General features: G+C 36.4%; 1 long non-coding RNA gene across 7 annotated transcripts in view; it reads right to left on the bottom strand.

The window, feature by feature from the left end:
- The window catches only part of LOC111928123 (uncharacterized), a 356375-nt gene that overhangs the window by 211657 nt on the left and 129423 nt on the right, over positions 1-15295 (bottom strand). For 4 of the 7 annotated variants that reach the window (XR_015287226.1, XR_015287227.1, XR_015287224.1 and 1 more), the window contains 2 exons: positions 14093-14247; positions 12389-12445 (listed from right to left, as the gene is read on the bottom strand). This is a non-coding gene — a long non-coding RNA (uncharacterized LOC111928123). Of the gene's footprint in view, positions 1-7304; positions 9385-12388; positions 12446-14092; positions 14248-15295 lie in introns of those variants that run through there. The other 3 variants (XR_015287233.1, XR_015287225.1, XR_002863925.2) reach the window with 2 other exon arrangements.

The raw sequence follows: 15295 nt of genomic DNA, 5'->3' as shown, positions 1-15295 counted from the left end.
CTCATTGCCTGGCAGTCCTGCACATATTTAACTCTTTACACTAGTCTGTGTGCCAGTTCTTTGCAGCATCCCATCTGTGTCTGTTCTTTAAAGCACCCTCAGCTTCTCTATTTCATGCTGCATCATCATAATACCCAGAACTGTCATCATTGAACTGGTGTGATACTGGGGACAGCAGCCCTCAAACAGGCCCCCAGACATCACAGTCACTGCTGACATGAAGGAGAAGTGACCCTGTGGCTGGGACCAGGTGCTGGCCAGTTATGCTGAACCTTACTAGGGCTAAGATCTTTGATATACAACTGCATAGTAATGTCAAGTGACTGGTTACTACAGAGGTGTTTAGTTTCCCTTTCGGCGCTCCCTAGATGTGGTAAATACATGGCAGTTGTAATCTCTCACAGTTGCTCATTACATCCATTTTGACAGGTTCTGCTCACTTAGGAGTCATTACCCAGGGAAAACAATAAAAAAAATTGGCCAAATCATCCAAGAATCATATAGAAAATAATAACACTTTCCAGAGAACACCAGCCAGGTGAAAAAAAAAACAAAAAAAAATATCAAAAAAAACTCCCTTGTTTTCTTTTTTAAGCTCTTTTCCCTTCCATCTATTTCCTATTGGTGCAATACTTTCCTTTTGCTGTTGCATGTTGGACTCAGAAGCAGAAACTGCATTCGTGAAGTAATTTTCCTTCAATTCTCAGTTGTCATCTCTGTTGCCTCTTTCTTGCTTTTTGCCAAGTATTTGCCAAGCATTTTTTTCCACTCATTCCTCCTAATTTTAGTAATTTGTCTGATTCTTCAATATCCCTCCTAATATTGTGTCTCCTTTTCACCTTCAAAGAATCAATCTTACCTCATTTGTTCTAAAAATTTAAGACACTAAAGACTGTTTAAAACCATAATTGTGTATATATGTATGTGATCACATGGATCTTTCCATTTAATTGCATTTAATTGCAAGGTGGGTCAATGCCCTACTTGAGTTCACTAAGCAGCTGCAAAAAAGGAACAAACACAATCATGAGAGTTGTGCAGTGATTTCCTGATGGTCATGGAACTGTCTTAGAGGAGGTAAAATGTATTTGTATACCAAGCCTGGAGGGGAAATACTAGCTCTTAGGTTGTAACTCAGATTCCTCCAACAGTGTTTTTGTAACTAGATGCACTTTTTCTTGTATTTAATAGGATATTGGTTTAATTGGTGAGCCCTGTGTAAGTTTAGGTGGAAAAATGTTTGCTAAACCCTAAAATACATATCATAAACTATAATTCAATCTGTTCTTTGCACAGTGCCCTCCATGCAGCAAGAGAAGGCATGTAACTGGAAGCAAAGGAGTCTACACAAGAACAGATGGGAATGTGAAGGAAATCTTGAAATGTGAAGGAAAAAGAGAGTGACAAAAGGGCAGACAGTGACATGTATCACCTGAAAGATGCTTTTCATTTTTACACACTGAGACTTTCCTTCAGAAGCCTTTTTCTCTGCTTTGCTATTCTACTTTTACCTCTTACACTCTAATAAACCTGTTGTCTCTCCCTTCATTCTTTCCACTACAAAACAGGGAAATAACTAGAGGCATTGCCATGTCCAAGACCAAAATGGACACACTTTCATAAAAATACTTAGAAAAATCAGAAAAACAGAGATGTTTGTTTCAGAAACTTGCTCCAGGAGACTGACATTCAATTTTACCTACAGTAAAATTATTATCTGATATGGAACATGTTCTGTATTCCTAAAAGCAAATCTATATATTCTTTATTATTGAGATTGAAGGAAATAGCATCATACCTACTACCTGGAGGACATAATATTCCTACCTAGCTAAAATCTAGCAAGGAGAACCTAACAATCAAAGTCAGTAAATGTGGCCTTTTTGGCAAATTCTTTTATCATGTTTCTAATAATTTTAATTATTTCTTTTATCAATCAAGGAAATCCAATTTCACTCTATCTGCAGTGTGTAGTTGGTCAACTAATTCCCTTCTCTTTTTTTCCTTTTTTTCTGGCTGATTCAATAAATAGTGAACAGAAGACATTTTTCTTCATGCATAAATGCTCTTATTCTAGTCCAAATCTGAGAATCCCCAGGTGTTTGCACAATCAAAATCCATTAGCACTAAGTTAGATCAATATCTACAAAAGAGTAACAGGGACACCGTCAAACCAAACAGCAGATAGCAGGTCATTCAGTTAAAATCATGAATACACTGTTGGAGGCATTTCAGCACTCCTGACAAGATGTATGTCAGGCAGGATCCAATAATCCAGAAAGCAAACAAGGTATGTACCCTGCACCATTGAAGCTGATGGTTACATTAGCACTATAGTCTATATTTTCAAAATAACTCAAAGACACCGATATGAAGGCAAGAGTCAAAAGTACTTTCGGATAAAATCCTGACTAGGCAGATTGCTTGACCAAGTTTCAGTGATGATTCTAGAGAAAAAAAAAAAAACACTTTCTTGTAAAGAAAATAATAATAATAATCTCTTATGAGTATTTAGCTCCTGCCCTACAGCAAGTGTTTTTGCTGGTCTTCAGAAAGGCCAAAATAGAAATTCCAAACACTTTATTCATGGGGCCGCAGTTACTGAGAAAGCATTTAACTGCTGGCCTCATGAGAATATTCAGCACAAAGCACATCCTTTAAATTTAATAGGCTAGGCACAAATAAACTATCCTTTTTCTCTTTTTTATGGCCATATATATGGCTTTTCAGGACGCACTTATTTCTCACATGCTGCAATATGCAATTATTTCTTCCCTGGAAACCCCTCACCTAAGTTACACAGCTTGCCTAATATTTTGTCATTGGCCATTTATTCTCATGTGGACTATCAGCCTTGTCCTTGGCTGTGTCAATCCAAGCACTGCTGGCAACAGCTTTACAAGCTAGAAAACCATTAGCAGAACTAAATTCGGCAACCTTATCTAATTGCATCACCTCAGCCAACCTTTCAGTGCCCTCAGGTGAATTTAATATGGTCCAAGGTTTTGAATACATTCAGTTTCTCTGAGTAGTTCCTAACCTGTTGCTCCTCTATCCTGTTGTCCTCCCCACCTCTACTTTTTCTGGTAATGAAAATTTTGCTTGTGAAGACAGAGGCAAAAAAAGACATGGAGTCATTCAGCCTTTTCTGAACCATCTGTTTCTCCTACACTCATTGATGGACCCACATTTTCCCTGAGCCTCCCACTGATTCTAGCATATTCTCCTGTTGCCCCTTATGTGCCTCAGTACTTTTATCCACAGCTGTGCTTTGGTCTTTCTGACTTTGCTCCAAATGCTCAAGCAATTCTCTTTGTGTTCCTCTTTGTTGCCTAGTTTTCACTTCTTGTGTGTTCTTGTGTTTCCTTTCATCCAGCACCCTGCCAGCCAAATGACTCTTCTGCCAAAATTTCTCATCTTCCTTTGCAAATGGAAGAGAGTTAATTTTTGAACTCTGTGAGTTTTCTTTGAAAAACAACAATTTTGCTTATGCACTTTCTTTCCCTCATGGCAGCTTCCAGTGGGAATTCTGCCTATCATTTTGAAACTTGGGCAAAGAAATTGCCAGAACAGATTGAAATCTGGTTTCCAACCAGGAAGGCCGGAGTTCCAACTCTACTCTGCATCTTTCCAGCTTTCCTTCACACTCTGACCTCAGACGTCTGTGAACAGCAGGTCATGTACACCATTATACTGTCTAACCCCTCCAGTATTTGTGATGGGAAGCAGCCAGTACACAGTGCAATAGTTTCTTGAATTGACTGCATATTTCTGCCCTTCCAGAAGATGTCTGGACTGCTAAAATCCCAGAAAAAAAATATAAGGATGCACAGGCATCAACCTCCTGTTAGCTGCCTTTGTCCATCCTCATCACCTTTTGGTCGGGGGCCAGTAGCATACCCCCAGCACGGTATCCCCACTATCAATCATCAGACAAACACATTTCCAGTTTCATGGGAGATGACTCTACCATAGCTTTCCTCCTCTTCTCCTAATTTTCCTAGATAGGGTGTAAATACTCATGGAATACAGTGTCTAAACTGTGCATAGTAGTGCATTTGATCTTTGTGATTTTGATATTTACAGGCTTATGGAAGTGCATGGGCTTCCAGACCTTTCTTGTTAACCAACCTCTGCATACTAGAGTACAGGCACCTGAGGAAAGCCACATATTGTCATATTTACAACTTTCCCTCTTACAAATGGCTTTGTTCCCAGTTATGCCTGTTCTCTCAGAACTATGTAACAAAATCGAGCTTTCAAAGCCTTTGGATACTTCTCTATCTAGCCTCACATTTTTGTGCTTTGACTCCACACAGCAACATCTGCAGCAATGCACTTCTGATCTTCGTTTTGGTTCCATTTCATCATAAAGTCATGTCCCTAGCCAATGGAAACAAGGCAAAACACTAAGGGAACCATAACAGTGATTTAAAAGCAGCTGGAAGAAAGGAAGTAGCAGTAAATAAGAGCTCAGGCCATGTGAGCATCAAACCACACCACTATAGCACAGCTTGTTTTCTGTGCATTTCACCTTGAAATTGTCTTTCAAATACAACCTAAAAAATACCAGCCACTCTGTTTCCACACATGGAAAATGTATGGATTCCCATATAAATATATTTATATATTTCTGTGTATATATATATATATATATATATACATATATATATATATATGAACATGTATATGTATATACCTTAATAAACCATTTATTTTAAAACCTAATAACAAGTTAAACCTAAGCCTATCCCTACATTCTGTCCCCCTAAAATAAAAAATAAAAAAGCTAGAAGTAGTCATTTTAGTTTTTTTATAAGAGGAAAAAAAAAAAAAAAAAGCAACTCTATTTTTTAATATTCCTAATGAGGAAGTTGAAATATGTGCAGATGATGCTACAGTTACTCTAGTTCAAGGAGGTATGTCTCAGCTTAATAAGGTCCATTTTATTTGTCAATGAAAAGACTCCTGCAGGATGTGAGAAAAAGAAATACCATAATTTGCTCTCCAGAAACTGCTATCACTTTTGGTGCATATTAATGCAGCTCAGTACTGTCAATGAGGTGATTATTTGCTCCCTAGAGAGCTCATCTCACAGCTAGTTTTTAGGATCCTTAGGAGTTTTTGTTTCATGTGGTGCAATGTATAAATTCTATTCTGCATCTTATTCCAGCAGCAGAAACAGAGAAACTATCTCCAGTTCTGGTTTTAGTCACTAACTTACAAAGGTACAGAAACAAACACATTATTTTTCATTTTATGGGGTTAAATCGAATTCTCTTCATTTCTACACCTGTGAAGTCATTCTACCACTGTAGGAGGTTCCATTGCATTTCTTACAGGTACTGTGACACTTCTCTTAAGTACCACCTGTGAAGGTACAGTGTTACAGGCCTCAGCAGAGGTCTAAGTGCAAAGGGTTCTGAGGTGCTTGTGCAAGGAAATTTCTCTTGGTATCAAATAAGAGCAACTGAAGCTAGCTGAGATGTGCCTAAACAAGCCTTGATCATGTGTAAGTATTTTTTTAATGTTGGGCTGATTAGAGCTACTGTATTGGATGGAGTCAATAGGGATGCATCTGCATTAGTGCTTTAAATTTAGGAGCATGTTTTGAGAGGATTAAGTACTATACTCCAGCTCCAGTCACAGAGGAATCTTGGAGAATACAATCTGTATGTCTTTTGGATGACTCTGGGAGAAGTACTCTATCAACTCAATTCACACACTCAAAACACAAATGATAATTCAGCTCACTGAGCAAGACTAATGTTAACTTGAAGTAATCCCTCTGAAATTCTTGCTGCAAAGATACTTAGCAGTGATCATACCATTGTCAAAATGCACTTTTTTGAACTTGCACTTTCCTGTCACAAATGTAACTGAACTACAATGGACTTCACAGCTTCTTGTGTCATAAAGAAATACAATTTCAGCCATTATCCCATTGTTTGAAGCCACTGCAAGATATAAATTTTTTTAATAGTTGGATGCAGTTTACAGCAATTGAAACACCAAACATTTAATGAAAACACATCTCATATTTTTATATCCACTTCCCATTTAAGGATACCAAATTCTTTTTGTTATCATAACTTGTATAAAATAGTACATTTAGGGCCAGCTAAGCAACAGCAGTACTTTTTTCAGTGGTACATGCAGTGTAAATGCACTGTGACACCTATTGAAAACCAGCAACTTGTTCAAAGCTCTCTCTGGAGTGCATGTGAAAGATCATCCAGTCTTGAACTGAAAAATAAGTAGGAAGCACACCTTGCCATGCTAACAGCTGCTTTAAAAGGCAGCCAATGAACATGTAAAGACAGTCAACCAGGATGTCAGTTATAGACTCTCCTCTCCATGGCAAAATAAAGATCATATGACCCTAGAGCTCTCATAACTCATTGCCACGATAACCCTTATTTTGTCCTTTTAGAAAGGAAGCAAAAGGGATAGGTACTGATTATGTAAGCAACTGATTACTTTTCATACTTTAAATAAAAAATTCAGAACAGGATTTTTAGTGTCAACTACAAAAGTTAGGCAGCTACACAGCATCTAGATCCTCTAGATTTTTTCTTTCTGCATTTCACATTTCTTGCTGTTAGTTTTGTCATTATATCAATTTCACAGACATTCTTTCTTGCATGGCAGGAATGGTAGGGTGGCCATCTGTGTAATATGCACTTCAACAGAAATTAGTTCTTCCAGATTTAAACTTAGGTAAAATTGTTTTATATTCTGAAGATTAAAAGAGGACTTAGCACAGATAAATTTCTGTCTTCTGCCTTATTAATATGAAACAGGCATTTGTAATATTTTTCTCATAAGAGTTCCAAAGAATTTCCTTTACATGATGACAAAGAAGTAACATGACCTGAGAAACTCTGTATAAATTTATGTGATTACCTATGCTTTCATGCCATTTTCAAAGACAGTACTTGTGGCCAAAGGTTGGGTTTTCAGTTGGTTACAGGATTTTTCATTATTCAAATGACTAAAATGAGAAGGAAGTGCTTTACCTCAAGCTACTTTCCAGAGGCTTCCTTTCCATACCTATAAAATATTGCCTTCTTGTCACCAAAATGCTTAATAAGAAGCCTCTACTTTGTATTCCACAACTGTTCCTCTTAGAGGCATAAGATGATGCAGTAGTTATGGAAATTATCTGTGTTCTCACTAGTGCACATTTTAAAACAGTATTATGACCACAGCTTTGTGGCATATCAGTTTCTGCCAATGTTTTTATATATTCCTTCAAACAGTCCCTTGTAATTTCCCAAATGCAGTCTCTGTAATCTCTCTCAGCAAAAGAAATAGTCTAAGTGCCTGGTGATTGTCACATACACAAATCTATATATGTCTGTATCTACACATACAGAGCCATTAAAACAAATCCCCTATACCTAATTCACAAAAGTTAACTCTCCTAGGTCTCAAACAACAGAACTGATGTTTATGGTTGCTATAGACTGTAGCTAAGTATCTTCTTTATTTATCTTGTTATTTTTCTAGTCACCCACATCAGTGTGTGTGCCATTTTAGGAGTCATTAGATATAAAAAATTCCTCCTGCTCATAATGGCACTTAAATGAAAAGGCGATCTCGATTCCAGTACATGCAGTATAAATTTAGAACTACTGCGTGTTTGTCTACATCAGCAAGCACAAAGAACATTAATCCCAGCTCATGAGCACACTGAAATCAACAACAAAGATTTCTAGCTTTTTGTTGCATAACTCATCTGTCAAATGGCTACAAAAAATCCTCCTCCCTCTACCCCCAAAAGCCTTTTTAAAACTAACCCCTTAGAATAATTATCTTCCTGTTGTAGTATTTACCATAGAATACAATACTGATGTGTGAGAAGGAAATGAAAATGCTATATTTCTTCCACAGAAAATTAAAAGGGAACATTTTATCTTTGCCACTCAAAATCCTTGGACATAAATGCTACACCCATTACTCTGTTCTTTGTTAGTCATAGGGAAATTCTGCTTAGATTTTTTATCATGCTCTTCAGTGCATTAAGTGACCTGATTAGCATCTGCTCTCTTGTCAGAGAAGGCAATGTACACAAGCGTTTCATTTAATACCATTCTTAAAGTCCTTTTAATGTATAAATATAAGCATATTGCCATCTATTTATTTTTGGAAGGAAAGGACACAGACATATATGGTCCACTTAGAGAAAATATGAATTAATCAACACAGCATGCACTTCGTAACTTTTGACAACAGAGAGCCAGCACAGCTGCACAGTTCTATCATGGCTGTCCAGCTGCATCCCAGCTCAGAGGAGATGGATCATTTTGCAGTCCATACAGGAAAATCGTCCCATAGTTACAAGCTTAAGTTTCTGAACACATAAGCCTTATAATATCATGGAGAGTTTTATTGTGTCAGAACATGTTTATCCTGGAGCTTCAGGTGAGTGAAGTGAGCTATGGTTAAACTCCAGCATCCAGCAGCTCTTCCTAGCTCCTGGCACACATTCTGGTCACATCCAGGCACACAAGAGCCCCTGCTGCTTACTCCCTGTTTCACAATTTGGACAATCAGGAGAACAGAGCTACAGCAGACTTGGGAATATGTCTGTCTATGTGCAAGCCTAAAGTACCTTTCTGTCAATGGTTAATGGGAAGTCTAGACAGAGAGAAGAAAGCAGAGTTGTTTACGAAAATATGCAGATATAAAGAACCCTGTAGCTCACAGGCTTTCCAAAGCTTTCTGTTCAAGTTGTCATAGTCCACGTGAGACCCAACAAAGGTGTGGTAATTGAGCAAAGAACATCTGTCAAGGTGAGACAGAGCCTCCTAGTTAAGCAAAGACAGTACAGAGCAAAAATGATTGTATGAGTGGCCTCAGTACTCAAGTCAAATTTCTCTATATTGCTATGGAAATTAACTTTTCACAACTTATGCAGTATCCTGTACTCCCCTTGCCTAGAAGAAATAGTCAAATACCTGCAGATGTAGCATGTTTTGAAACACAGATACTCAGAGTTCTGTTGAAACAGTATCATTAGGTCTGATTAAAGACTCTGCCTAAATAAAGCCAGTTATATAGCTACATAATATATTACAGAGAGCTAAAAAATAAATCAAGTGAAGGTAAAGCTGTTTCCCCTCAACCAGCAAAGTTCCGGTGTTCCTGTGCAAACATGTTCACTGTTGAACAATGTCAGCATATTTGGTTGTGCAGGTTTTTTTGGCTTTGGCTTCTAGTTATCTCATTAGTGAATTGCTCTTTTAATCAATAGGTTACTAACTGGGAAGCTAAGTTTCTTATTCACAGCTTTGCAGGTTCCAATGTTCTCAGAAACACTGATGAAATTGCATCCTGTTTTCCTTAAAACAGCATCTCTTCTTTTTCATTCATTTTACCCTGTGTACCAGAGAAATTGGAATATTCTTGATGTCATGAATAGTATTACTGAACCCAGAGTATTTTCTCTATATGCTGAAAAAGCTAAAATAGGTTTACTATGTTCTGCATTTGTTTTTCAAGAGATATTGTCTATCCCCAAAGCCCCCAAATTAAATCTATGAACATGCAAAAACATTATTGGAAAAAATTCAGGGGAATTATCTGTGATACATATCTGAATACACAGCTTCTGAATTTGTGACAAGTCTTGATAAAACAAAGTATGCCTCTGTGTTTACTGTGGGGCAGATAAATGAACACAGTGCACAAGTTTTAATGCATTCTAAGTTCCCACACCAGCTTACTCGGCATTATTTTTTCCCAAGATGTTTCGTGTGAGATTTTAAAAGGTTATGTATGGAAATACAAAAAAACATTTGTGTTGTATTTCTTAAGAAACAACTTTACAGCTTTCCACACAGATCAAACATGCTTTTCAGCAGCCAAGAGTTTTTCATTCACAGTATTGCATGCTATAGCATTAAATGGCCTTTAAAATGTCTCATATACATTTATCCCACTTCTTTGACAGGGAAATTGTTTATAATGAATACCAGGGTCTGACTCTACATATTTTTGCATATACTTGTCAAGGTACTTTAAAACTAACAATGAAAATAGGGAGCAAAGCAAAAATTCACTTTACTTTTTACTGAAATGGATGCTCAGTAAAAATTGGTTCTGCCTAAAACATTTTTTATAGTCAGTTAAAATGCGTTGAGTAACACTTTAAGCCCTGTAACTACCATCTCTCTCTAAGAAACCCAACTCACAGCCCCATACAGGAGTCAATTGTGCATTGGCTAAAATTCCTGAACATCAGGAATGCCTGTTTGAAGCAATCTTGCTCTCTAATGATGCAAGCTTAACACTCTATGCTTCTCAGCATCTTGCTTCATAAGTACTCTGCTTTACCAGAGCTAGATGCAACATATTTACTAATACAGAAACATTTGAATCAAAATATTAGATCACACCAAGGTTCATCAAATGTTAATGATCTCTTAGAGCATCCAATGCAATTGTTTCACAGGAAAGTGTAAAATCATTCCAGACTGAAAATTGTCTACACCAATCTACACAAAGTTTCATCTTCGTCTCATATCATTAGACCTAAGTTTAAGCTCTGAAATGAGACATAGTATGGTTTACTAAGTTCTTATAATTAATTGTAATGACCTTACATAGCATGATTAAAATTATAAACATGGATAAACATACTTCTTTTAGTTTTGCTAAATATTTGGTCCTATCGCTTTCTGTTGCACTTTAGTTCCCCCGTTTAATTACTTTATGCATGAGGGGAAAAATATCAGCTTTCAATTTACCATCTTTATTACATACATCCCTGAACTGTTTTCTGTACAGCACATAGATCTCTGTCTCTGCAGGTCTGAGTCCTTGTGGAAAAGGTTACCCTAATGATGCTTAGGTTTTATGTGAACATATTTATTGCATAATTATGTAAGGAAGGCTACATCCTGTCTTACATCTCTATTATTCTAAATATAAGTAAATAAAAGTTCTCATTGATGCCTCCTTTGTCTTGTACTATAAAAGAGGAGGAAAAATTGTTCTTAATCTTTCTTACAGTATTCAGTATTCTGTATATTTTACTGTGCCCCACTTACTCATCTTCTTTCCAAGGAAAACCCTACACATTTTCTTTCATGAGGGGTGTTCCAGATTCTCTGTAACAGTTATTGTCCTTCTCTGAATCCCCTTATAGATGGATCTTCCCTCTGAGATGTGGTGGAAAGCCCTGCACACAGTGCTATACTAGAACTCCCACTATGGACTCACAGAAGTATTATAATAATGTATTATTCTTCACCCTACTTCATATGTGTCCCAAAATTGTGCTAACTTTCCTGACTGTAGCTGTGCACTGAACTGCTTATAATTATTTTTCTCCCTTTCTTCAAGAAATACTCTTGACTTAGAATGCTGTAAAGTGCAGTAGGTTTAATTTTAACTTCAGTATGTATTTATTAACACTGAATTTCATTTGCTTTTTTGTTGTTAACTTAGCATCTCTAAGTTACTGAAATTTTCTCTTGTCTTCTTTGGTCAAGCAAATTTTCTTCACCAGGTATTAAAGTGACATGTGGAACAACCAGATCTACTTCGATCAGTCAAACTGGTCAAGTGATGGAGTTAGATGACAGCATTTGAATAAATCAATTCTCAGTAAGCAAACAAGCAAAACAAAAACAAAAAAAATCAAACCATCAGTTGCCAGGGAATGCACATAAATAGGAAATCCTTTTTGATTACAAACAAGTGGCATTTGAAAATACAACAGAATCACAGCACATAGTATTAACTAGGACACATACAATGTATTGAGCAAATACAAGATAAGCCTACTAGCATTCAAAACTTGGTAGCGTAATGGTAGCACAGAATATTATAAATGCATTACTGTGACACCTTGTACTGTGGATAGGTGAGTTTTTTAATAGCTGAATCAGAGCAGCAATAAACTTTTGCCCAGCACTGAATTACATTTTTAGTCTTTATTTTTTTCTAAACAAACAAATAAACAAAGATCTCTTAGCCATCCACTTATTTTCTTATTTATGTTCTTATAATTCTAAGACCTCCAGAACCATGATACATCTTCTATCCACCTTAGAAAGATAAAACCTTTCATTGTCAGTTCTTCACATCCTAGTAACAATGTGCAATCGTGATTTTCAGAACAATTTGTATAAACTATCTGCTTTCATATAGACAAAGAGCTTAAATCTCCCATAGCAGTTTAAATTTGCATGAAAATAAGTTTATGGAAAAATAAACTTTGGATAGAATGCAGTTTTTAGTATTATTCTTATCATATGAACTCTGATCCACATAGTCTGACTGTGCCCTGAACTACTTTTAATAAAAAAACTACATATTCACAATATTGGTCCTGCACATTTGACCTAAGACAACTTAGGTTTTTTCACTTACTTACCCATATTGATAGACTCTTCTTGCATTATTTTCAATGGAAACCCAGAGGCACCAATGACTAGGAAGAAGAAAAAACATAAATGTCACAAATTACCACATCCCACCTCTGGATATGACTACAGTTCTTTATAATAAACACATCTCTTTTTACTCTGCCTCTCTGGGATGGCATTTGCTTAGCCTAAACATTTCAGTCAATTAACTTAGAATGCTTTGTTGGGGTTGCTTTTTCTTACTGGTGGAGTTTAATCTCAAAATTTCATTTGGTGTAAAGTTAAATATCACATTTTTCTTATTTGGGGAGAGGGAATAAAATATGTTTGTTTTGTTGAATCATGTTGTTTGCTTTTATCTTTTCTGAAGCTACATATCGAATGCATTAAGATAATAAATCAATATGTTCTGTGGGTTTAAAAGCCTTTCTCCTGAAATGCTTTGGCTTGATCTAATTATATAATCATTTAGTTTCTCCTAGAATCACAATGCTCTGACTAATTTCATTTACTCTCAAACATAACTTTCTTATTTTTTCTCTCCATCATTCCCTCCTGTAATTTTATGACTTGCCTTTTATGTATGCAAGTGAAAATCACATTAAGCTGTTGGGACCACTCAATCAAAAATTTCGGTTTTTTGTTTACACATAGTTTGCAGAAGTTTAAATATAGTAAGAAACCTTGATACTTAACCCTTATCCCACAAAAACTAATCAATGATATGACTTAATCAGATAAGGACTGCATCCATGATTTCTGCACATCCCTAAAGAAGCAAAACCAACTTGAATAAAACCAGTTTGGAAAAAGAGGGGCAAATGTTTGTATTATAAAATAATCCTTGCAGCATCTACTGGAAAACCTCTAAAATAAAACAAATTGTAACACTGACCTAAAAATCTCACAAAAAATATTTTCCATGTGAATTATGTCTTTGGTGATATTTGTTTTGCTTTTTTGAGGTTTTACGATCTTATGTGTACTTCCTGTCTGTATGTCACACACAGACTTTTGCCAAGAAATACCTAGAGAATACTATAGAATTTGGTATTAATAAAATAGAACTAGCATAGCTCCCAAAAATAAGAAAACTAAGAAAAAAAATCCAAAAGAAATCCAGAAAGTGATATTGAGAAAGCAAATATTTGCTCCTGCCAAAAGATAAACCTTTTTTAATTAAGTCTTCTTTGTTCTTTCTCTTCTACTTTGAAATGCTTTATTACATTACTATTATCTAGCTGCAAATACCTGTTGTAGTATTCTGCTTATTAAAGGTTTTATTGTAATGCCTTCCATTGTAAAAACCATACAGAGTCAAAATATGAACATTCCAAGCTGAAGGTATTACACATTATGAATTGAATAAACCTGTTGCTTCCACCCCGACAACTTGCACACATGACCGAGTTAATGGCAACAGAATTATGCCAGGGATGATTGAGGGATTTAGGTCCAGTGTATATCAATTTAGGGGCTTCAGTGAAACTGGCTACTTTCAAAGTTTCTCATTCACTTTGAGGGGGACAAAATTTTGCAATATTTTTTTGAAGCTGAAGGAAATGGGAATGGAACAAGGAAAGCAAGGGTCAAGGACCAAACTTACAGAGAAATGGGGAAGGAGTTGTTTTTCTACTTAGGAGTCTGAGTTATGTAAATAACTAGTCTCTCCTATCTCCCTGCATGATTAATTAGGACATCCTAATACTCACCTAATCTGTACACATCAAAAAAACTCAAAACAAATGAAAAGTGGTTCTTCAAATGTCATTTTGCATACAGATGGAGGGATCATTCAGGAGCTCTGTCAAGGAAGACCTTGCAGATCAATCAGTCTTGAACTCACAGTTTTCATTACTAGGTATTCCTGTGAAAGACAGAAGGAAAATCACTTCTCACACTGGAGAAGGCTGGCACCTCTGTATGTGAAAACCTGTGATTTCTTCCTATTCAAAAAGCATGCTCAGTTGAAGTAATTTGTGCATATTCATGCTGATTCTTACTATGATGCTAAAAGATTCTAGGAGAGCAATGCTGTCAGCAAGACAGTGCAGCATTTTCAAGTTCCTTCACTGAGTGTGAGATGAAATAGTCTTTCCAATATGCATAAATGTGAAGGAAAAGCCACAGTGTGAATGATTTTTCTAGTCAGAGATAATTAAAACACAATGTAAGCTCACAGACATTAGCACTGGCAGAACAGGTGTTCATCTTGATTTAAAAATACAAAACAATGGGAAGATACAACAGGGCTACAAGAGATGGCTGCAGAATTAGAAAACAATAGCAGGAGCTGGTCCACAAAACATGGATTAAGTCCTACAGTAAAAAAATGGAATGCTATTTCAAAAACCAATCCTAAACTCTGTCACATACTAGGTCTCCATTAAACTTTAAAGAAAGGCTTTTCCCAAGTAGCATATGCAATTTGCTATTGCTTGGTAATACCTCTCTGGTCTTTTACTCTGAATGAGTGGGGTTTTTAATTTTACTGAGATCTTTCACATAGCTCTTGACACATGGGGCTGAAGGCTTTCCTCACTCAAGTTCATTACAGATGTTTACTTCCCTTTAATCCCTTCCACGGCAGAAGTCACCCTATTTCTCTGCCCAATTTATTAATTTTTCTGTACAGTTTGAACAACTCTTCAACAGCTCCTGTACAGTTTGATTAACCCTGCAATAGGTCTCTTAGAGATTCACAAATTTTAGCAGCTAATTTTAAGTGAGATCTAATCTACCACACTTACTAAGAAGCCACAAACCACAGAGAAAACTTTCATTTGTGGCATCTGGGTAGGACCTTTGCTGATGATTGAAGTTTATCCCTATATGTTTTCTCTAAAAGATCAGCGGACAGGTGCTTAAGAAGTCCTCTAGACACATACCTGCTTGTACACTCAGAGATACACACC

This window comes from Cyanistes caeruleus, chromosome 5 (genome assembly GCF_971803275.1).
Source record: "Cyanistes caeruleus chromosome 5, bCyaCae1.hap1.1, whole genome shotgun sequence".
Lineage (NCBI taxonomy): Eukaryota > Metazoa > Chordata > Aves > Passeriformes > Paridae > Cyanistes > Cyanistes caeruleus.
Note: the sequence above shows the minus strand (reverse complement) of the source record. Positions and strands in the feature narration are given on the sequence as shown.